This window comes from Polypterus senegalus, chromosome 9 (assembly GCF_016835505.1).
Source record: "Polypterus senegalus isolate Bchr_013 chromosome 9, ASM1683550v1, whole genome shotgun sequence".
NCBI lineage: Eukaryota > Metazoa > Chordata > Cladistia > Polypteriformes > Polypteridae > Polypterus > Polypterus senegalus.
In genome coordinates this window covers 158,813,256-158,837,421 of record NC_053162.1, presented here as the reverse complement: position 1 = coordinate 158,837,421, position 24,166 = coordinate 158,813,256, and the positions used below count along the sequence as shown (strand labels likewise).

The 24,166-nt window shown below is 39.8% G+C and overlaps 1 protein-coding gene across 7 annotated transcripts in view; it reads left to right on the top strand.

Moving 5' to 3' along the window:
- Positions 1–319: 319 nt before the first annotated feature.
- LOC120535915 (galactosylgalactosylxylosylprotein 3-beta-glucuronosyltransferase 1) overlaps positions 320–24,166 on the top strand; it is a 417,892-nt gene continuing 394,045 nt past the window's right edge. For 5 of the 7 annotated variants that reach the window (XM_039764100.1, XM_039764096.1, XM_039764099.1 and 2 more), the window contains exon 1: positions 321–890. The gene's annotated coding sequence lies outside the window, so the exon portion shown is untranslated. Of the gene's footprint in view, positions 891–24,166 lie in introns of all 7 variants that reach the window. The other 2 variants (XM_039764102.1, XM_039764105.1) reach the window with 2 other exon arrangements.

Genomic DNA, 24,166 nt, shown 5'->3' with positions numbered 1-24,166 from the left:
AAAAAATGAAACGTACAGAACAGACAAGGACTGAGGCAAAGAGAGATAGAAAGAGAGACGCTCCTTTTGTCTCAGCCTCTCCTGCTCACAATGGATAAGGGGTTATTGAGAGATTAATACTGGCAATCAGATTGCTTTTGTAAGAAACAGCAGTGTTGGATTAGACCCACAACCGACTGGATCACTCCCTGAGAGGCGGCGTGTACCACTGTGGCGTGGGGACCCGGGCAAAATAAAAAGACATTGACTAGACGAGACAGTCTTCGTGCTGCTAGGCGGGGGCGCGCTCGCGCTCGCGCTCTTTCCCGCTAACTCCCTCCCTGCCTGCACCTAAGTGGTAGAGGCCATTAGCAAACCCCAGTCTGTAAGGGGGTGGGCTCTGCTTTAGCTAAGAGGGTACTTTATTCACATCCAAACACATTCACAGATGTGACTCCACGCTTGGTGTCATTCTCCCCCTCCCTCCCTCCCTTTCCTGAAAACCAATGCCGGCTAAGAAATAAAACCGCGACTGGAGTATTTGCAAAAGAAGCTGCAGGACACATCTCTTGCCTATGTGCGTTTATGTGCCATCGGGCGGGTGCATGTGTGGAGTACCAGGTACGAGCAGAAGAAAAACAGAACAAGAAGAAGAAGGAGAAAAAGAAGAAGAAGAAGAAAAAGAAGAAGAGCTTGGCCCCTGCTGCCACTTCAGCTCAAGCTGCCGGCAGTCTTCTATTACCAGGATAAAATAAAAAGGGGGAGATGCTTTGAATGCTACCCGTGTTGCTTGGAGGAGGGATACGAAGAAAAGAGAAGGAAGAGGGAGGGGGAAAAGGATTTACGAATGAATGGGAGACCTTGCTTGACATGTGGTGGGAATAGCGGACTACAGAAAACCTCCAACTAAGGTACCCGATCATGTTTAATTTTGCTTGGAGCTGTCGGGGTGGAGGTGGTGATTAAAGGAAAGCACTAATTCGCTCATTTATGTTTGAGAAGCTGTCATGAGTCATATGGTTGTCTCTCTATGCATAAAGTATGTAATAATGTATATGTATTCTTTTCTGATTTTTGGTAAAGCACTATCTATCTATCTATCTATCTATCAAATAGCAAGTTAGGAAACAGATAAATTCGCTTCGATATAATTTACCGCTAAAGTTGAAAGAGTGTAAAGTCACATATGCATCTTAGAAAAATGTCATCCTGAAACGGTGTTTACTTATTCATTCCTTCCGATTCGAGTGCACCTGCTCCGACGGACATTGCCCTGCAGTCGCTTATCTGCGCGGCGCTATACAGCTCGTCACTAACTAGGCGTTCAGGTGCTGGAGTGACGACGGCTCGTCGTCTTTCATGTGCCGTGCATCATGACACATTACCCCCTCTGTGTGCTTATAGTGCTTCGTAAATGGGTTTAAAATTATGACAGTGTCATTTGTTGTAAAACGCCCCCAATCTTTTCGTAGTTTATTTGCATATCGAACACATGTCAGCTCTAAAAAGCATATAAGTCAATTCTTGCTTTCATTCTGTATTTTCCAAAACTGCTGTCAACTCTGGTTTATCGTACTCTCCCTTCTGGACAGACGCAGTTTAATTCGCTACCTTCCTGTCGTTCACACTCCTTTCACCTCAATTTCACGAAAAGCACCTGTTCTGATCAAAAGCCCAGCCGCCGAGGCACACGTGCTCGATCGGGCACGGACATCACTAATTTCCCCCCTAACAATGGCCCAGACAGGGCATGCCAAATGAGATAAGATGCCTTAGGGGAAATCGTCTCATTAAAGCGACAACTGCAAGATGAATGTTAAAGTGGCCCACGGAAGTAAACAAAATGATATTTCAGGCTGTCATTGCGCATTCGTCTTATTCGGTCCTACGGCATGTAGTTATTAATCACTACTTCTGGATTTCTCTCTCTGAGGAGTTGGGCTGCAGCTGTGGCATAGAAGGTCTGCTTCTGTGAGGCACGTAAATAATGGCATTCTGCTAGCATTGGCATTGTACTTTGTTTTGTTCGCTCCCTTGCCCATGCTCCGAGAACACCCCGGTGCCATATGCTTGCTCGCTAAAGCATCCCGAGTCACGCTTGTCAAGAGCGATCGTCTAAAGCCTCTGACACGGCTTGATGTTGCGTTCTGTTATCTGGAGACCCGACTAGCGCCACCAAAAATACTCGAGCAGTTTTCATGACCCACGAGGCACACTTTTTATATTATAATGTTCGTGATTCGTGGCTTCGACAGTTGGCTACTACATAGGTTGAACAAGAAAACGTTTGATTACCAATGAAGCATAACACATCATTTCTGCTCATAGCCATACACCAAATCCGCTTTAATCTCAACGACGCGTTGATGTCTGCTGAAAATTTCAGTTTCATTATAGAGTCACATAATGTGTGATCGAGGGCATGCATTAGTGTTAAGTTTTGAAACGAATATATGATGAAATATTTGGGGCTACTTTTTATTATTGTGCCTTCTTCATTTTTTAAAATAGTGTCTATTTTTGTTACTTATTTTGTGTGTCACTAAAATGGCCTAATATAAACAGCGTTACAGCGCGTACAGTTAACAGAGAGTCCCTGCAAATGGCAGCAGATTATACATTTGTGCTGTAGGTATGCATCTGTTGGATCACTATAGGATTAAAGTTAATTTAGCAGTTAGCTCGAAAAAGAAAACGCATTTAGCAATGAGTTGTGTATTAATGAACGGTGTCCTCTTGACTGTGTGTCAAGAGCAAAAGCCAGTTTGTGTTTCTGACGCAATGAAACAGTCATCCGTTCGTTTTCCGAACCTGTTTGTTCCATTACAGGGTCGCGGGTTACTGCCACCTATTCTGCGAGGGTAAGGAAGGAACAGACTTTAGATGGGATGCCAGTCGGTCACAGGATATACACTCACACACAAAGAGTCAATTTGGATTCGACTGTTAATCTAACATACATGCAACACGAATAAGTTACCGGTGGGGTAAGGGACATTGGAGAACGTGGAAAGTCAGCGACTGGAGTAAAGGAGGCATGAGTTGGAAAGAGCAGATACAGTACGGTGATGAAATTGATCGAGAAAGGGTAAGGGCGAACAGACACGTAGCAAACGACATCTAATCTAATCTAATGCTGTCCAAGTGTTGTTCTTGTTTTATGTTCTATGAGTATTGGGAAAGGCTCCAGATTACAGCAACTCTGGTCAGATTAAAGCGGATTTAGGAAATGGATGGACTTTAATATAATATAATATAATATAATATAATATAATATAATATAATAAAAGTTTGCATGCTCACTTTGCGATGAAGGAAAATATGTACATATAGTGCATGGTGCATAGTAAATGCAAATTGTTGACTTTGGCAAGACCAACTACATTACTGGAGAACATGAAAGATGATTTCAGTTGAAACTTTTATTATTATTATTATTATTATTATTATTATTATTATTATTATTATTATTATTATTAATTTGGCACAAACCTGAGCCATGTAATAAACTCTAGCGCATTAAATGTGAAAATTTCAGCGGTAACTAACATGACAGTGACCTGAGTCGCCAGATTCCGTAACTTTATTTCCCTGATCATTTTCATGCACCCATCCATCCGTCAATGTTTGTTCAATCGAGTGCAGTATTATGGAGCCGCAATGTTTTTCTAAAGTATCTGTGCTGTTTTTGTTTTTCAGGATTGTTCCTGCGTTGTGGTGGCTGATTTTTGGGTTAGAGGCTTATACCGCGACCCTGCTCTCGATAAGCAGGGTTAGAAAATGTATTATTATTATTATTATTATTATTATTATTATTATTAAGTGAGCGCATCCATGTGTTAGAGCCCTGAGCATACTGTTAAAGGTGCCAAAGTGGTTCTTCAGAGCGGAACCATTTTTGGTTTGCAAAGGAACCATCCATATGAAGATTCCAGAAAGTGCGTTTATTCAATTAGATCTGTATGGATTCCTTAAACTACCGTGAATAGAGGATAACTGATTTGTGAAATATTATTGAGTCCCTGATTTTAAAAGGATTCTTGCTGCATACAATCACACGGGCTAAGTTCAGATTTTCTTGATCTGTTGTGTCCTGTTAGGTGTAGCATACTTTAAAGATTTCTGGGTTTAGGAGGAACCCAGCAGACAAGCCAGTAAAGTGCCATTGCAGAACTGTCCTGCTGTTAGTTTCGGTCGTGCTCCTCTGGCTGTTAGAAATAGGGTGTAGCTCTCTGCCACTATGCGGATTAAGATTGTTCGAAAATGGATGGAAGAATAATTAGCCACAAAATATACCAGATTAAATGCATATTTTATCACTAACTAAAGTATTTGACGCAATATCAATGGTAAAAAATGAGGTCTGAAAAGTTTTAAAATGTAGTGGGAATCAATAATATTGCTGTTTTTTCTCTTCCCATATTTCCTATTATTATTATTACTTTAGTTCGCACACTCCGTAGCTATTTTGTATTTTTTTTCTTTCGTAACTTTTGGCTTCTGCGTTTAGATTTTTTCTTTTCAAGTAATTTATACTACACACTCATTAATCATGATCATATGAGCAATCCTTTTGTTCATTCATCAGTTTTCTTGTAGCATCTTGTCAGCATCAGTGTCTGGGATGGCATTTCTCATCCACATTTCCTTTGCCTGTTTGCCTTGGTTTTGTTCGGCAGCCGATGCAACTTTGGACAGCAGAATTCGATAGCATCTGCGGTGTTTGGCGCGTCTCGTCACTTCTTACACGGATCACGCATATAGTTTAATTTTGTTACCTGCTCTTCTTGTCTGCATGTTTAAAGAGGCCCATTTGTACATTGCACTTGCACAGAAACTGTGTAAATGAAGAGGAAGGACAAGTGTGGCCTCACTTGGTATGATTTTGACCGAACTGTTAAATATTCGGTTATTTTGCAGCCCCTTTTCGCTGCCGTTTTTCAGGTGTCCACCCTTTAAGGCGATGAACGCCCGACTTCTGCCTGCGTGTTTAACACCTGCACTTTAAATTTTAAGCAACCGTCCAGTGCTCTCTCTCTCTTGAGTGGCCGACGTGTTATTCGGGGCTTTTACAAAAAGCTTTTGCCTTTCGATTTTTTTTCTATCCCTCTACTACCTAAGAAACTATTTAATCAAAAATAGCGTTTTCCGATTTTGCTATAGAAGGCAGCTTTATTACTGATCTCCATTGATTTGTAAGACTCTTGCACTTGTAAATCGCATTGTACGGTTATATATGCTGGTACGGTGTACATGATGGAGAACTGGGTCTCGATGTTTTAGAAATGAATAAGAACGTTTCCAAAGCACACTTGATTGAAGCTGCATACTTTTCAGAAGCTCCAGGTTTTTAGATGTGTTGTATTTAGCATTCTGTTTTTATTTTTCATGTCTATTTTTCAGATAGAGGCATGTTTTAAGAATAATATATATATTATTTTAATATATTTTAATTTATTATTATTATATTATTATATTATTTTAATTTTTTATATATATATATATATATATATATATATATATATAAGGCATATATATATATATATATATATATATATATATAATAAGGCATGTTTTATGTTTTCCATGGCATTAAGTTCATCTGCTATAGTTCTTCCCAGTGACACAATATTTATTAATGACCTCTACAAGTTTCTTCATTATTTGGTAGTCTACTTTTTCAATATTTCAAATTCTATTAGATAGATAGATAGATAGATAGATAGATAGATAGATAGATAGATAGATAGATAGATAGATAGATAGATAGATGGATAGATACTTTATTAATCCCAATGGGAAATTCGCATAATCCAGCAGCAGCATACTGATACAAAAAAACAATATTAAATTAAAGAGTAATAAAAATATATAAAACAGACAATAACTTTGAATAATGTTAGCATTTACCCATCCGTGTGGAATTGAAGAGTCACATAGTGTGGGGAGGTATGATCTCCCCAGTCTGTCAGTAGAGCAGGGCAGTGACAGCAATCTGTCGCTGAAGCTGCTCCTCTGTCTGGAGTTGATCCTGTTCAGTGGATGTGTGTATTCTCCATGATTGACAGGAGCCTGCTCAGCGCCCATTGCCCTGCCACGGATGTTAAACTGTTCAGCTCCGTGCCTACAATAGAGCCTGCCTTCCTCACAAGTTTGTCCAGGTGTGAGGCGTCCCTCTTCTTTATGCTGCCTCCCCAGCACACCTGCACCTTTCATCTGCATCTTAGAGATTCTCTTGGTGGAAGACATACCATGAAATATTGATTTATTGATATTTATTGATTATTGATGATTACTTATCCACCTAAAATAGGCTGAAATCTAAGTAATAAACGTAGACGTGTCATTCCAAAAGATCACATATCACAAACATTTGTAGTAATAAATGCAGTACATGTTCATTCCAACAGATGGCACATCACAAACATTTGTAGTAATAAAATGCATTACTACAAATGTTTGAGATGCAGCATTTGTTGGAATACAAATACAATGCATATACATCTGTTATATGCCATTTGGTATCGAATTTGTAAAAACAGTATTAATGTTTGTGATGCACCATCTATTGGAATGACAAATGCAGTGCATATGTCTCCATTATATGCCATTTGGAATGGGATTCGAAAAGGCAGGGTTAATGTTTGAGATGCACCACCTGTTGGAATGACAATGTAGTGCACAAACATTTGTTTTATGCCATTTGGTATGGAGTTTGTAAAAGCAGTATTAATTCTTGTGATGTGTCATCTGTTGGAATGACAAATGCAGTGCTCATGTCTCCATTACCTGCCATTTGGTATGGGATTCGTAAAGGCAGTGTTAATGTTTGTTATGTGCCTTCTGTTGGAATGAGTAATCTAATGCATTTTATTACTACAAATGTTTGTCAAGAGTTTTGTTTGTTGGAATGACAGAGACATAGGAACCAGTCAGAGACACAGGTGGATATAAATCGATGGGTTGGTTGACTGAATAATTGATTGCATAAGTAATGGTGTCCCAAACGTATGGTCAAATCATCCACGAGAGTCAGTCCTTCTAACCTTTTTTACTGGAAGCACTCCAATTCAAACTACACAGTAGGACAGGATAGATCCGTGTGCATGGTGCTGGACCCTTTAAAATGACATGAACATTAAACTTGTCTAAATTATTTGAAGTCCTGCAGACAACACTATATGGTAAAAACCTTGAGCATCACCCCTTGAATGAGTTTATCAGAGGGTTTCCATAAGGATCAAGCGAGCATTACCTGTGAGGACTTTAAGGTGATACTGGAGTATGGAGCATTTCATTAAGATGCCGAATGGCTGTGTTGGAAAGTCTTCAAGTGGGCCAGAGGATGGATGGCTCTACCTGTTATTGAAGAACCTCAAGATCTACAGGGTCTATAAAAAGAGTTCACCCTCTTTTAAGTTTTCACATTTTATTGTTACACAACACTAAATTACAGTGGATTTAATTTGCCTTTTTTGATACTAACCGGCAGCAAAAGACTCTTTAATGTCCAAGGGAAAACAGATCTCTGAAAAGTGACCTAATTGTTTTTTCAAATATAAAAACAAAAAGAATTGATCACATTAAGTTTTTACTTCATTTAATGTGACACCATCACTGAGATAACCAGTTGGTTTTTGAAATCACTCCTGCATCTCCGTGAAAAGGTGATTGAAAAGCACAAGTCAGGGGGATGGAGCCAAGAAAATATCCAAGTGACTGAACATCTTTTTGAGTCCAGTTAAATCGGTCATGCTGAAATTAAAAGAGTTTGGCACAGCTGTGAATCTGCTTACTTACTAGGCCACCAAGAAACCTCTGAGAACTCTGAAGGAGTGACAACCTGCAGCGGCTCAGATTGGAGAAACTGTACAGACAATATCTGCTGTCTGGATGCTTCACAGTTGCAGTTTTATGAGAGACTGCAATGAGAAAGTAAATGTAAAAAAACGGACACGACATCTTGACTAGAGTTTACCAGAAGGCTGGAAAAAGGTTCTGTGGTCGAATGAAGTAAAAATGAAGCTTTTTCGCCACCAGACTAAACTCCATGAGTGAACTTTGCACATTGTTAAAAACACACCATCTCAACGGTGGAGATCTAGTGAGCAGGCCCTGGAAGTGTTATGAGGATAAAATGAGCGCAGCAAAATGCATAGAAATCCTGAAAGAAAACCTGATGCAGTCAATCAAAAACCATGTGAGAAGCACAACAATCCCATGAATAAAGCTAAAGCTAGACAGGAATGACTTAAAATCAACAATGTTAATGTCCTGGAGTGTCCGAGTCAGAGTCCAGATCTCAAGCTAATTTAGAATTTGTGGCTGCACTTGACAAAAGCCTTTCACTTACATTCAACCTGACAGAGCTTCAGTAGTTTTACAAAAGAGAATTGAGGGGAAATGGCAGAGTGGAGATGAGCAAAGCTGATGGAGAGAAACCTGGGCGCAGACTGTAGACTGCAATGGCTGCCATCTACTAAATACTGGCTTGAAAGGCTTAATTTTGACTTTGACATTAAAGCGTCTTTAACTGTTAATCAATGTCAAAAAAAGACACATTCAATTCATTTTTTATAACAATGAATTGCATAACAATAAAACGTGAAAACATCCAAGAGGTGAATACTTTTTATAGGCACAGTCCTGTGTATAGTCTTGTTAAGTAGTGTAGTAGCTTTTCCATGGACCCAGTGATGCAGTAGAGTTCCTTGAGGTCAATTGGTTTTGCATTCAGTTGCAAAATCCTATTTTCACCTCAACTTATGATGAAGTATGCATTTCTTACTGTATATACAGAGTTCAGGTGTTGCTTTACTGTTTGCCAGTAACGTATCCAGTGTTACATTAGCCACTCTTCATATAAACATTCATACCTCACAATGTATGAGCTTCATACTCACATGGCAAATTCTACTGGACTAATACAGGGCAGGGTGTCCATTTGCTCTCAAAGCAGCCTCAGTTCTTCATGGCATGGGTTTTACAAGATGTTGGAAACAATCCAGAGATTCTTGTTCAAGTTGATATGATTATATCATGCAGTTTCTGCACATTTGTCAGCTGCACATTCATGCAGTGTTTTCACCTGGATTCAGATTTGGTCACTCAGAAGAGCACTGAAGAACACAGAAGTCATTGTCATGTTCACAAAACCAATTTGACATGGTGAATCACACATTTTTTCCCCATTTTGACGTACAATGTGAACATTCACTCAAATTCCTGATTTGTATCTGCAGGAGTTTATGCATTTTGTTGCCGCCACTTGATTGGCTGATTAGCTATTTCCAAGAATAAGCAGGAGTCCCGGTGCTCTTAATACTTCCTCATTGGGTGTATGTACAGTATGCAGAATTTCACCTGTAGATAGATAGATAGATAGATAGATAGATAGATAGATAGATAGATAGATAGATAGATAGATAGATAGATAGATAGATAGATAGATATTCAAACCCTCAGGGAAATTTAACTAGAAGGCTCCACCCCCTGTTCGCTACGCTCTCCATTCCCCGGGGGTGGGCACCCAGCGAGCCGCTGGAAGGGCAGTGGGGTGCTCCTCCATTTGAGAAAGCGATTGTACAGGATGAGCCAAAAAGAAGTACCACATTTCAAACGTTTATTCTACAAAAATTCTACATGATAAAATACATTTCATCACAACACAAGAAAGGGCATACAAAACAGATTTTTTTCACTGTGTTTTAAAAATGATGTCTTCAAGGTGGTGCCCATCATTAGCAATACAATCTTCGAGACGATTTTTGAACTCTCGCGTGACTCGTTTGGCCATTTTCAATGGGAATAGCAGCGATTTCGTGGCGAATAGCATTCATGAGGGCTTCAAGGTTTTGAGGTCGGTATGTGTACACCTTCGACTCGAGATAGCCACAAAAACTTCTCTGGCATTTCAATGTAACATTCTGAAGTGGCGGTGACCGTTGCTCCCTCTTCCTCAGTGCCAAATTCTGCAAAGGTGCACCAAACTGTAACACGCTCACAACCGACGAGTGTCGATTTCAGCTCAATAGCGGAAGTTTCGCATATTTATGCAACCATTCAAATGGAAATGTGCCTCGTCGCTGCATTCCGATTTGGGATATCACCGTTAGGAGGAATGCTGAAGTGCGTTTGTGTAGTGATTGTGGATTCGTTGTTCTTGAAGAACGCTTCAACAGTGACAGCACGGTGCGCGCAGAACCATGGCATGTTGCTGACTGAAAACTATAAGGGATCGCCTATTATAGGACCCCCAGACCAACCCACTCGGCTGCATCTACCTCTCAGAATGAACTTGAGAAGTGTGGTACTTATTTTGGCCTACCCTTTTAAAGAGATGGTATATAGAAGAGAAAGCGTATGCGGAACGAAGACGGTTTGGTCCTTAGTTATTATAGAGAGAAAAGTTATTTCATTATTTCACTACAACTGTCTATTTTAAATACCAGAGAATAATAAATCATAGTAAAAAGTAAAAGTAGAAATTAAAAAGTAAAACGTAATAATAAGTAAATAAAAAATAACTTACATTAATGCCTCGGAAAAAAAAACAATATTGTAACGTTCCTTTCCACACAGCCAAGTGGTTGTAGCAGTTCAAAACAAATGTTTTATTGCTCTGCCACCTTAACTGGACAATGCAAACACAGAAAAAATACGATGCCAAAAAAAAAACAGATGAAGAACAATCACGTGTCAACCATCTCTGCAACTCGTTTTTTACACCCCACCATTTAAAAATAAAAAAAAAACAGAACTTTACAATTTCCCACCACCAGCATCCCAGGGGCTGCTTTATTTAAAAGTGGCAGATGTGGCTCCTCTGCCTGCCCCTCTCCACAGCACTCTGAACAACCCAATTTGCATGGCTTTTTAGGACACACTGCCTCCGTGGTAATTTCTTTTCCAGACTGTTACAATATTATGCATTACTTTATCCTTTAACTTACATTCTATAAACGATGTTTTTTCAAATTTCTGTTTGACATATTGTTTGGGAGGGTGGCATGGTGGTGCAGTGGGTAGCGCTGCTGCCTTGCAGTTAGGAGACCTGGGTTCGCTTCCCGGGTCCTCCCTGCGTGGAGTTTGCATGTTCTCTCCATGTCTACGTGGGTTTCCTCCCAAAGTCCAAAGACATGCAGGTTAGGTGCATTGGCGATTCTAAGTTGTCTCTAGTGTGTGTGCGCCTTGCCCAGGGTTTGTTTCCTGCCTTGTGGGCTGGGATTGGCTCCAGCGGACCTCCATGACCCTGTAGTTAGGATATAGCAGGTTATATAATTAATGGATGGATATTGTTTGGGATATTTTTCTGTTTTCCATTTATTGGATGATTCTGTTTGTTCTTTATTTTTATTATCTGCAGTTCTTTTTTGTTCTTCTTTTTTTCAACATTCTTTATCTGCTCTTGCCAATCTTTTTCTATTGCAACCTAAAACTCAACATTCTTGAATAGATAATTTGCTTTTTTGCCTTGCCAATATAACTAACTACCATTGAAGGACAAGTTAGCAGCACGGAGAGTGTCAAATGGTGGTATGGAGAGAGTAATGATAGGGTGAGTAGTGTGGAGGGGAGTGGTCAAGGCTGAGTAACGTGGAAATGACAGAAAACGTTTTAATATAATAGGGAGATAAGAAAAAATGTACATAATTAGTAAAATAAAAATAGTAAAAAGAATGGTCAATTGTTACAGTATTGGAAGGTAGAATAGTGAACAGCTCATGAATCACTTGTATTGACAACAGCATTATAAAAACTCACGGCAGTAGGGACAAATGATCTTCTAAAGTGTTCTGTTCTGCAGCGCAATGAGGGAAGACAATGACTAGGTTTACTTCTCTGACCCAGCAAAATGTTATGGAGAGGGTGACTACTGTTATCAAGAATGACTGGTACCATCTTCCCCATACAACTTTCCACCACAATTCCCAATGAGTCCACTGTCTTCCCCAGCACTGATCCAGCCTTCTTCACCAGGTTGTCCAGTCTCTTAGTGTTCTTATCAATCATACTGCCTCCCCAACAAACAGCAGCAAAAAAAGAGGACACTGGCAACAACTGTCGGATAGAAAGCATTTCACTACATATATTAAACGATGTAAGTCATCTGAAGAAAGAGAGCCTGCTCTGCCCCTTCCTGTAGAGGACATCTGTAAATGCTCTTCACAGACCAGTCCAGTCATTAGGGTGGACACCCAGATATCTATAAGTCTGCACCACCTCTGTGTCTTTCACCTGGATGTTTACAGGCTGAATGGCGAGCTTAGACCTGCAGAAATCCAGAATCATCTCGTTGGTCTCTATTGTGTTCAGAACTGTGCAGTTTTTATTGCACCAGTCAGATCCCTGTATTCCCCTTCCCTGGCCATTCCTTACCCACGCCATAACTGCTGTATCATCAGAGTACTTCTGAATGTGGAAAATGTCCAACTTATATTTAATGAAAGATCTATCTATCTATCTATCTATCTATCTATCTATCTATCTATCTATCTATCTATCTATCTATCTATCTATCTATCTATCTATCTATCTATCTAATGTCTGCTGTGTATAATTGTGAAGAGGAATAGGGTCAGAGCAGTCCTTTGCAGAGGTTTTCCAGTGATAGTTTTGTCATATCCTGCTCATTCAATCACTGGTGTGTTACCTCGTCCGGTAGGTCAACAGGGATCACAGAGTTATCCTTTTTTTCCGATGTTTTTTTTTTTACTGAATGCCGGGCATCAGAGAAATTTGTCAGATGTAACAAAGATGCCGCAGCAAGATGTTTTTGGAAGGTGCGCTAATCATTCACACTGCTGAAACATGCTGAATATTAGAGATAAGTCTGAATCTTCTTTGCACTTTGATTCTCTTGACATTTGGTTGCCGCACAAAGCAGTAACTATCCAAATTGTAGAATGGGAATGAAAAGTAACCCCAGATTAGATAGTTAATGTCTCCCGACTCCCATCCAAAACAGTATTAGGCATGAATGCTAAACCAGTAGAACCTGTTCAGCTGTAACTGCTGGCAAAACCCATTAAAATGTTTTAAATTTGCGTGAACCTCCTTTCTTGCAAATAAAAATCTTTCGTAGCTGCTTTGCATAATCTTATTATACTGATTTTATTTCCAATTTTTTATACCCCGCAGAAACAGGGCAGGAGAAATAACGTTGACAGGTCTGTTTTTTTAATTTCCGTAGCCTCCATTGCTGGGGCTGTGGTTTATCCAGTGTGGCCCCCATTAGATATGCCCTCACTTTGCCTCATAGCTCCAAGTATTCTCCTGGAAAATCAGAACACCCAAGCAGCACTCAGCAAAGCCACAGCAATGAGCAGCAGCCTCTGGTTTTATGGGTACAGGCCGCACAGTTGCTCCAGTACTGTATCTGAATCCGCAATCAAATCGCATAACATTTCCTACACCACTTGTGGTTCAGGGGTTTAAAGGTTCAAAGGCAGAAATCTCAAGATATTATGGTGAAACTGTTAAAACAAGCTAATGTAATGTTACACTGTATCATAGAAAATGGTGAATAGTTCGGCCCTCAGTTATATAATAAGTAAGCCAATGCTATACCAGACATAAAAGAGATTAAGCTGTTGGCTCGAAGCTGCTTTCTTTCTTTCCTCACTTGATCCTTTTAGAATTGCTTTTAGATGCTTTTTGAAACCTTGTAGCCTCCTTTGTGTCTACCATACTTGGCCTTAAGACCACAATTCCAGCTTGTCTCTTTGAAATTTTGTGAATCTAAAACAGTTTTCACACATGTGTACAAAAGTATGTGTTTTTAACCCTAATTACATAGAAGGTAACTAAAGTGATAATAATAAAAATATTACATTTATATAGCATGTTTTTAACTACACAGACAATGGGGAGTCACTTCACCCACCACCAATGGGCAGCATTCACCTGAAGGATGCAACGGCAGGCAGCCATTTTGTGCCAGTACACTCACCACACGTTAGCTCTTAGGTGGTAAAGTCGGGGAGATATATAGCCAGTTAAGGACAGGGGATTATTAGTGGGCCAGAATGGATGAGGCTGTGATGAGCACTTTAGCCAGGGTATCGGGGGACACCCTACCTTTTCAAAAGACGCCCAGGGATCTTTTATGACCACAGAGAGTCAGGACCTCAGATTTACATCTCATCAGGAGGATGGCACCGTTTTTCAACATGGTGTCCCTATCACTGCACTGGGATACCGACCACAGGGTAAGCACCCCTTGCTGGCCTAACCAACACCTCTTCCAGCAGCAATCCAAGCATTTCCTGGTTGGCAGCCCATCCAAGTACTGCACTGACCCAGATATGCTTAGCTTCAGGTGGATTACCTGTTCTGACCTTCAGGTGGTATGGCTGTTACTGATGAGTTCAACTTGAAGTCAAGGGTCATTTCTATTGGAGACATTTATAGATTTTCAGATGAATCAGAGCTCAGCAGCCTCAATGTTGCAACAATGTTTGGTTGAAACCTTATAATGGTGCAGATGGAGCTTCATGTTGAGTACTTTGTGGAATTCTGGTCACCATGCTGTAAAACAGACATAGTGTCAATTGAGCAGGTGCACAAAATAGCAGCTAAAAGCATCACTAAATATAATTAAGTGTAAAGTCTTGAATAGGAAAAGAAATCTAATTCAGGCCTATGAAATTCTCAGCAATGAAGTTGAAATGTTTCCTTCATATAGTGAACCACACGATGTCCACATTAAGTTATTACATTCTCTAAAATGACTACATGTGTTTTCCTCCTAGTTCTCCAAACAAATGCTGGTGAGGTTAGCTGGCAATAATAAAATTTCCCCCTGTGAGTGTGGGTGTTTACATGAATTAGGCCCATCCAGGTTTGGTCCGTGTCTTGCACCCAGGGCTCCTGAAATAGGCTCAAGATTCCCATGACCACTAACTGGATTAAGTGGGCTTGAGAATGCTGTTTTATTTTTTAAACAATTAAACCTACAAGAAATTAAGGGCAGGCACATTCAAAACAGAAGCCAGGAGGCTTTTTGTCCCATATAAAGTCAACATAATTGTGTACAAACTACTGAGTCGGATGCATTTTGCATAGTGGACCATTCACACCTGTTTCATTTCCATGGCTTAACATTTCAATGAAGAATTATATAAATATAGTCTAGAAATGTTGGAATGAAGACCCAAGTTTTACTTGCAAGACAGCATATTATTTCTGAAATAGATGCCATACATAGATAGAATGGTCACAACTAGGTACATAGAAAGAAGAAAAAGAATGATATAATAGACACTATGAATGAACAGAAAAGGCACTATATGATAGATAGATAGATAGATAGATAGATAGATAGATAGATAGATAGATAGATAGATAGATAGATAGATAGATAGATAGATAGATAGATAGATAGATAGATAGATAGATCAATGGGAGACATAATGTTGTTGTAGTTATAAAGTAAATGTGCTTATGACTTTGAAAACATGTCTGAATGTGATGTTGGGACAACTTTCAGCAAGCCTTAGATCTTTATCTTACTAGATGTAAATCAAGGACTCCATCCTGCAAAGCAGCACTGTTAAATTTACCTTCTTCCACCAAGACTTGAGAGGTTTTTTTTTTTCATGGTATCTGTGTAGACTACAATTTTGTTTCCCTCTCATCAGTTGACATCTTGTATTGACTGAAAATATTTATGCATCACTATTCTATATTATAATGGTAACATATAATAATTTATCATAATAAGTTACACCTGGGGTGGCACGGTGGTGCAGTGGGTAGCGCTGCTACCTCGTAGTTAGGAGAGCTGGGTTCGCTTACCGGGTCCTCCCTGCATGGAGTTTGCATGTTCTCCCCATGTCTGCGTGGGTTTCCTCCCACAATCCAAAGACATCCAGGTTAGGTGCATTGGCAATTCTAAATTGTCCCTACTGAGTGCTTGGTGTGTGTGTGTGTTTGCGCGCGCCCTGCAGTGGGCTAGCGCCCTGCCCAGGGTTTTTTTTCCTGCCTTGTGCCCTGTGTTGGCTGGGATTGGCTCTGGCAGACCCTGTGACCCTGTAGTTAGGATATAGCGGGTTGGATAATGGATGGATGGATGGATATCACACATGTGCGCCTGTGATTTACCATCTGGTAAACACCACCACTCCAGGGCAAGAGGGGGTGCTTTTGCCGATGGTATCATCTTTTTTGATTTGATAACCACCCACTGAGGGCAACTGAATCTGGCTCTTCTGGTAAACACCACCAAAGCTAATGTGCTACTGGCATAGGTCATCTCATTCTGTAGAGAGCAGACCAAAGAACAGGGCTCCCACCTGAGTACTGACTGCCCTACAAAGTCTTTTTTTTTAATTATTATTCTATGCACCAGTGGGTGCCTTCTTCAGTTGTTTGGACTTGGCAAAAGATCTAAAGGGGTGACCCAGTTTGTGCCTCACCAGTCTTATCTGCAAATGGTGTGTTCCCTAAATCGATGATTCTCTCTCTCTCATTAAATATATATATATATATATATATATATATATATATATATATATATATATATATATATATATATATATATATATATATATATATGTTGCATAGTTTACTGTCAAATAATGACAAAGAGTACGCGACACGTGTTTCGCCCTTATTTCGGCTCGTCAGGCATACACACTCCACTGTATCCCTCGTGGGGATCGAACCTCGGACGTCAGCGGTGAAGCCCCTTTAGGCTGCGCCACGGAGTGCGGTTCATTTATTTGACAGCCTGGAGATCGGAGTAATTACGAAACACGTGTCGCATACTCTTTGTATTATTTGACAGTAAACTATGTAACATTCTATGATCTGCTTCTTGTAACTGAGAGGGCGTGGCGGATGTTTCCCGACTGGCAGACCAACCACATGCGTTACCTGGTAGGTAACCAACCATACAATCAGATCAAGACTCAGACTACGAATGCTATGAATATATGTATATATATATATATATATATATATATACATACATACATCACACCTCCATATTCATTCATTCTCTTTTAAGTTTAAAATAGCTCAATTATTGTCACCTTTTATAGCATCTTAGCAATTCTAATGTACAGTTTGCCGTATGCCTTTCTATAGCTAAAGTACTTTTCATAAGAAATAGCTGTCAATAACATTAAATAAACTTCAAAAGCAATAGCAGATGTATAAATACATTAAATATCTGTACATGAGATTGGAAATGCAGTGAAAATACAGCAAGACTGGCATCTTGCATGTGTACTTTCCCAAAGTACTGTTAAAGAAAATTAAAAGCAAAATGATATTTACAGTAGAGAAAAAAAACACAATGCACTTAATGTCTACAGAGCTAAGTTAGATATTGAGTAAGCACTGTAAAGGCAGTATAGAGTTTATAAAATAATGCCTGAGCAATGGTATGCATCTTCCGTGTATTTGTTCTTTTAAATCTCCTCTCTTCACATGATGGGTTTACCAGGGATCACTGATTAAATCCACCTTGAATGCCAGCTGCTATAGGACGCTCAGACAATAAAAGATTTCCTGGCTAGCATTCTTAATCCACAGAATTTAACTCTGCAGTTTTTTTTCACACATCCCTAAAAATGTGCATATTAGACTAACATTTAAAACTTGGTTTGGCCCTAAGTGAGAGTAAGTGTTATGAAAAAGAACAAAACAGTGCAAAAAGAAGTCTTGAGATTCCACAGAGATCCCTGTTAAATACCAACAATGCTGTGTACTCAAAGACAAAATTGAAAAGAAAAAAAAAAATACAAATGAAACCATTCTGTGATTGTTTCAGTGATCTGGGTTGAAATGTTTCTGTGGGAAGTCTTGCTCCAGAAGATGCAGTCTAATGAATGAACACCCACTTCTGGTCATGACATTTCTTATATCATGTGGTGGACAGAAGCAGGGCACCTGGGGCGGATTGGCAGTGACGTCACTGCTCTTTGGAGGGCTCCTACTCCATTCTAGGGCTGGAAGAGTAAGAGAAGTTAGTAATTGTGCCTCATCCAAAGCTGTGTCCCAGTTTACAGCAAAAGCAGAGCCTCCCCGAAACTCCCATAATGCATGTGCGTGATATTGTGTATATAAGTGGGCACTGTGATAGCCTGGCACTTTGTTAAGCTAGGTTGAGAATGTTTATAATATAATATAATATAATATAATATAATATAATATAATATAATATAATATAATATAATATAATATAAAATCCCTGGTCCTCCTTGCATAGAGTTTGCATGTGCTCTCCATATCCAGGTGGGTTTCCTCCATGTGCTCCATTTTCCTGCCACAGTCCAAAGACATACAGGTTAGGTAGATTAGTAATGTTGCATTTGGCCCTGATGTGTTTCTGTGTTTTCACCCTGCGATAGACGTGCACCCTTTTCAGGGATTGTCCCTGCCTTATGCCCAATTCTTGCTGGCTCCAGGTCCCCTGCAATCCTGCTTAAAATAAAACATGTCAATAAAATGGATGGATGGCTGGATAGTATAACTGTGACTCTCATTAGGAATAGCTGTTTCTGAGAATGAGATGAGCTAACTTTATCTTCAGGGAAACAATCTTGGCAGTTGAAAGACAGACTACCTGTAGCTGCACACTTCTCCTCCTGAAAGTCAGAATGATGTGCAGTCAGTGTCATTTTTAAGATGCTCTGAAGTGCGCTGTTTTGATGCAGCACAAGCAGAGTACCATTCAAGTATCAATACACCTAAACTGGGAAGATATTTTAAACCTTAAACATCACTAGTCACAACAACAACATTTATTTATATAGCACATTTTCATACAAACAGTAGCTCAAAGTGCTTTAGTCACCTGTGAGGCTCTGGTCTTTCACACTTAACCAGTTAGTGCAGTTATCATAAATCACACACGGAGATTGTTGAGGTAAGCCAAGGCTATTTTTCTTTCCTTTCCTAGGATGAGCTGTAAAAGTGTTTTTTAACTCAAGTGAAAGATTCCTGCATGAAGGTTTATGCTGCAGTATATTAGGCCTATAAGGTACTCCAGCTATTTGAAGTATGGATAGCTTTATTCATAACAGGAAGAGAAAAAATAATTTCATTAATTAAAATTAGAAGGCTGCAAGCCACTCTGTGTCATATTATCCATCCTTCCATTATACAACCCGGTTTATCCTAACACAGGGTCACGGGGGTCTGCTGGAGCCAATCCCAGCCAACACAGGGCGCAAGGCAGAAACAAAACCCGGGCAGGGCGCCTATATTATGTTAAATGCAATTTAACAATAACATTACCGAACATCCTCAAACCTGACTATGCTCAGACTTGCGGGGTCGAGAGTTTCTCCCCAGAGTACTGAGCACAAGACAGAAGCCTGCCATAGACAAGGTGCCCATCCAGGGCAGGGCCTGCTCACACAGACCAGTTTAGAATGGAGGGGTGAAAAGTACTCAGAGAAAAACCAATGGGGACACAGGGAGAATATTTAAACTCCTCACAGATGATGACTTTGTGCAGGATTCAGGCTGGGACATAGCAGCGTTATCCACGTAACTACTGTCCCATCTCAATTTAAGAATATTCTCGATTAAAATATTGCCATGAGAGGAATTATTTAAAAGACATTTTTCCGAGTAGTACAGTATGGTTCAGCTCTCTTTGGATTGCAAGAGGAAACCTGAGTCTTCAGTGTAAAGTTACACAAACACAGGGAGAACAAGCAAATTCTGCAAAATGGTACTCTGCACAATATGAATTTAAGTCATATAATTTTAGTGTTCTGAGCATGGCAAAGCTGCTAAATAAGTAAAATGTTCTGTTTTAAAAGAAGCGAATGCAGTTTTTAGAAAATTGAAAGCATTGATGGGCTGTTTTGCTGTTCATTTTCCTGAACCATTTCCTTTATATTACTTTCTTCAGTTAAACTATTACAGTAAGTATAAAATATTACCACATCATTTTGTTCATAATGCCAAACCAGGTTAAGAATCTGCTACATTATGCATTCGTTACATTAGGACTATCCTGCTTAGTGTGGCAAGCACTGTACAACAGCCATAACTGGAGCCACTTTCTTGTGCCAACAACATTTTTATTGGGCCATAATATACAGCCTGGCCCTCTATAATTTTCTTTTCACCTTCTGCAGCCACGATGTGGAAACTGCTCAACTATTCACTCCTTACTACTGCATATGTGTCTGTCTCTGTACTGTATATTATATAGTGTCTTTTCTGTACACATAACATTAATGAGTCTGTTCATATATAATAAACATGGCCACAAAGGGCTTAAGCAAAGAATCAAAGACATTGCACTATTTACAAGGAATTAAACCTGACTTTATAGAATGTCTCTCTTTAAAGCAAAGTAAATGTAGAAAATACAAGTTACTGTAGGTAGTGTATAATTGTAGTTGTTATAAGGGCAAAGACAGCCTAAGGAGAAGTCAAAGATCCATTCTAAAATAACCGAGCGCGTAAAATCTACCCGGGATATGGCTCAGCTATCTTGGGATTGGCAGGTTTCCTCTACCGTGCAACAGATATAGTTTAATAAAATAAAATATACTGTATATATTGTTTCATGTGAAACTGTTTCTAATTTTACTGCAACTATAATGTTACTGTAATGCAAACCACAGTTTTAATAAACCCATTTGAACACTGATCTAAATGCCATATATCGTACGTAAACATATGTAGCACGGTGGTCGTATAGCACCAGAGGCCTAGGTATGAATCTTGACTCACAAAATGCTTGTGCAGAATTTGCACATTCTTCTCATATCAAATTTGGCTTTTTCTTTGGGGTCTTCAGTTTTCCTTCTACATCCCAAAATGTAACGGTTTAGCTCAATGTCAACTTTAAATTGTCCCAGTTTCGGCAGGTGCATAAGAGTGTACTGTGAGAGATTAGTGCCCCCTCTGCCTTGTGACCTCCAGAAGACTGACTTGTACTAAGCAGACTAAAAAGTGGAAGGATAACATAATAATAATAATTATATTATAATAAAAATAATAACATACTATACAATATAGTAGGGGACACAGCGGTGCAGTTTTTGGATCTTCTGTATAACCAATCTAGCACCCAGGATTTAAAAGCAGTGCCTAGACAAAGTCTGCATGGCACATCTCCCCATATCTGTGTGAAGTTTCTTTGGGTAACTAAGTTTCCCTTTAAACATTCCTAAAGATTCTCAAAATAAAGAGAACAGAACAGGTAAAGAGTTACCCCCGTGCTGAAATCAGTGAACCAATCTCTAGATACATACATACAGACTTCTTGTAGCTTGTTCTTACAACTTCTTTCCAGTGAGAGAACCTTTCTGGTCAGTAGTCTGGTCCATAATGATGGTGTATTTCCTTATGGTGATGAAAGTGGAGGAAGTGGAAGAAATTGAGCTGACGGGTCGAGATAGGAAGGAACGTCAGTAGTCTTCTGGTGAGTTCTCCTCACTTCTACGGCAAACAGAAATTGTGTTAAACCCAGGTTTCATGCCCATGTCCTGCATGTATCTACACCCTCCATTGCCCACTTGCTTGTAAAGATACACAGTATAAGACTGTCGGTTTGCCCTGTGTGAGTCTCAGGGTGAGTATGGGCATGAGTGGCACTATATGGTTTGGTTTAGGATCTTGAACCTGATGCTGCCAGGATATGTTCTGCCACACTATGACCATAAATTGTAATAGGCAAAAATGTTATTTTATGTTAATATGTGTTAAAATACAATAAACATACACATACACATTTGTTTGTGTTTGATAGGCTGCTGTTTCCCACTCACAACTTTCACAGTGGATGGCTGGATGAATATACGGTATCTCTACGGTGTCATTCATTATATTCTCCTTACATCAAGCCTATATCAATTACATTGCACTGCAAATGTAATAAAGTGCATTTATTAAAGTTACTTGTTTGTAACCATATACAATGTAGTAGTGCAATGATTAGCTCTCCACCACAAAACACCAAGAATCCTAGTTCAGTTTCTGAGTGGCATTTGCTTTTCCTCTTCATTTCTTTTTACTCACACATTTCAGGGATGGCCATCAAACATCTTAATGCTCAGTCCTGGGGGAAGACAGTGGCTGCAGGTTTTCATTCCTTCTAAACTGATTAGCTAGAAACCAATTATAGATAAATAGATAGATAGAACTTTATTTGTTCCCAGAGGGAAATATCACTGCTCAAGCACCATTTTTGTGCTTTAGTCAAATGGTCTTTAAGGATTTCCTTAATATTTGTCTTCATTCTTAAACATCTGCTTTCAGCTTCTTTCTTCCTGGTAACTAACAATGAGAGAAAAGTGACAAAGAAGTGAGCAGCTCACCATCTAACGGGGTCTCAGTTATGCCTGTGTGTGTTCCACTGATTGAATAAAACAGAAGAGAAACAGGGAAGAGAAAAAGTGAATGTCTGAGATTTACTAATGTGTCTTACATCAATGTCACTTGGATCATGTCCTTGGAAGGGAAAAATGCACAGTCTAAAAATAGCCTGGTGTGGTAGAGCGAAAGCCATAGAATTAAATAACAAGTTCTGTTGTCAGCCATGATTGGCTTTTAAGAAACGAGGTTGAAAATCAAACAAAAAGAAGGTGATAAAGATGCTCAACCTTTGCCCAAAGTTTTCCGCTTAGTTAGCAAACCATTATGGCTGCCCTTGCCAGATGATTATAAAATAAGAGGTTCATTGAAACTGTGAGTGTAGGCAGAATGGAGTCTGGTATGCAAGTGTCATTCCGTGCTGCTAACATTACTGCAGAAGTCAAGCTCATAGAAAGGCATCACTAAGGTATACAGGCAGCCTTTCCAGGCCACAGTGTTAGCTTTAATATAAAAAATGTACTGTTACTGGGCAGAATCTGTGTTCAGGTGATGTTGCAGGCAATGCCCAAAATAATGCTCCAGGTGGTTTACACCCAATGTAAAAATATGCAATCATTTTGGCTTCAAGGATACTCACCCATGTTTGACTGTCACACTGCCTATTTTAACTGTTAATGGTGGATTTTAGGAGGCACAGGCCCCTCATGGACCCCGTGATCATCAGAGGTGACTGTGTGCAGAGGGGGCAGACCTCAGGATGATAAATTGGACTGGACTGCCAATACTGATGCTCTATGGAAGAGAGGACAGGGCCGACTATACTTCCTTAGAAGGCTGGCGTCCTTCAACATCTGCAATAAGATGCTGCAGATGTTCTATCTGACGGTTGTGACGAGTGCCCTCTTGTACGCGGTGGTGTGCTGGGGAGGCAGCATAAAGAAGAGGGATGCCTCACGCATGGATAAACTGGTGAGGAAGGCCGGCTCTATTGTAGGCACAGAGCTTGACAGTTTGACATCCGTGGCAGAGCGACGGGTGCTGAGCAGACTCCTGTCAATCCTGGAGAATCCACTGCATCCACTGAACAGGATCATCTCCAGACAGAGGAGCAGCTTCAGCGACAGACTGCTGTCACTGCCCTGCTCCACTGACAGACTGAGGAGACCTCCTCAGCACTATTCGACTCTTCCGTTCCACCTGGGGTGGTAAACGTTAACATTATGCAAAGTTATTGTCTGTTTTACCTGCATTTTTATCACTCTTTAATTTAATATTGTTTTTAATCAGTATGCTGCTGCTGGAATATATTAATCCCAAGGGGAAATTCACAAAGTATCTATCTATCTATCTATCTATCTATCTATCTATCTATCTATCTATCTATCTATCTATCTATCTATCTATCTATCTAACTGCACATTTGCAGAACTGATTGAACAGCAAATTGACAGGAAGGTATGGCATCACATTGGAGGACAAGCCTGTAATCTTAATTTTTATGTTTTTTATGGAGGAATATTTCACACAAAATTAAAGAAAGAAAAAGAGTATGAAATGTGAGCTGTGGCTGGGTACAGGAATGACAGGTCATGGAAGAATAAAAGTTAGGACACCATCTGAGTTGTCCCATCGATTTGAACAAAAATTCAACAAAAGAAATGTCTTATACAGCCAGCTCTTAGGTGAAATATATAAAAAAGGTATTCAGCCTTTACCTGTACAAATAAGAGTCATTGCACTGGAGTGCCATTCGACAGGTTGCTTTAACATAAAGGACCCCCTTCTGGGCAAGCCGAACTTCTGATCGTGAATGAACTGGAAGGGGAGGAGCTAAGTGCCCTCACTGAGCAGGATGCTAGCAACAGCGCCCTCTCTCTCCCCGGTGGGTTATCAC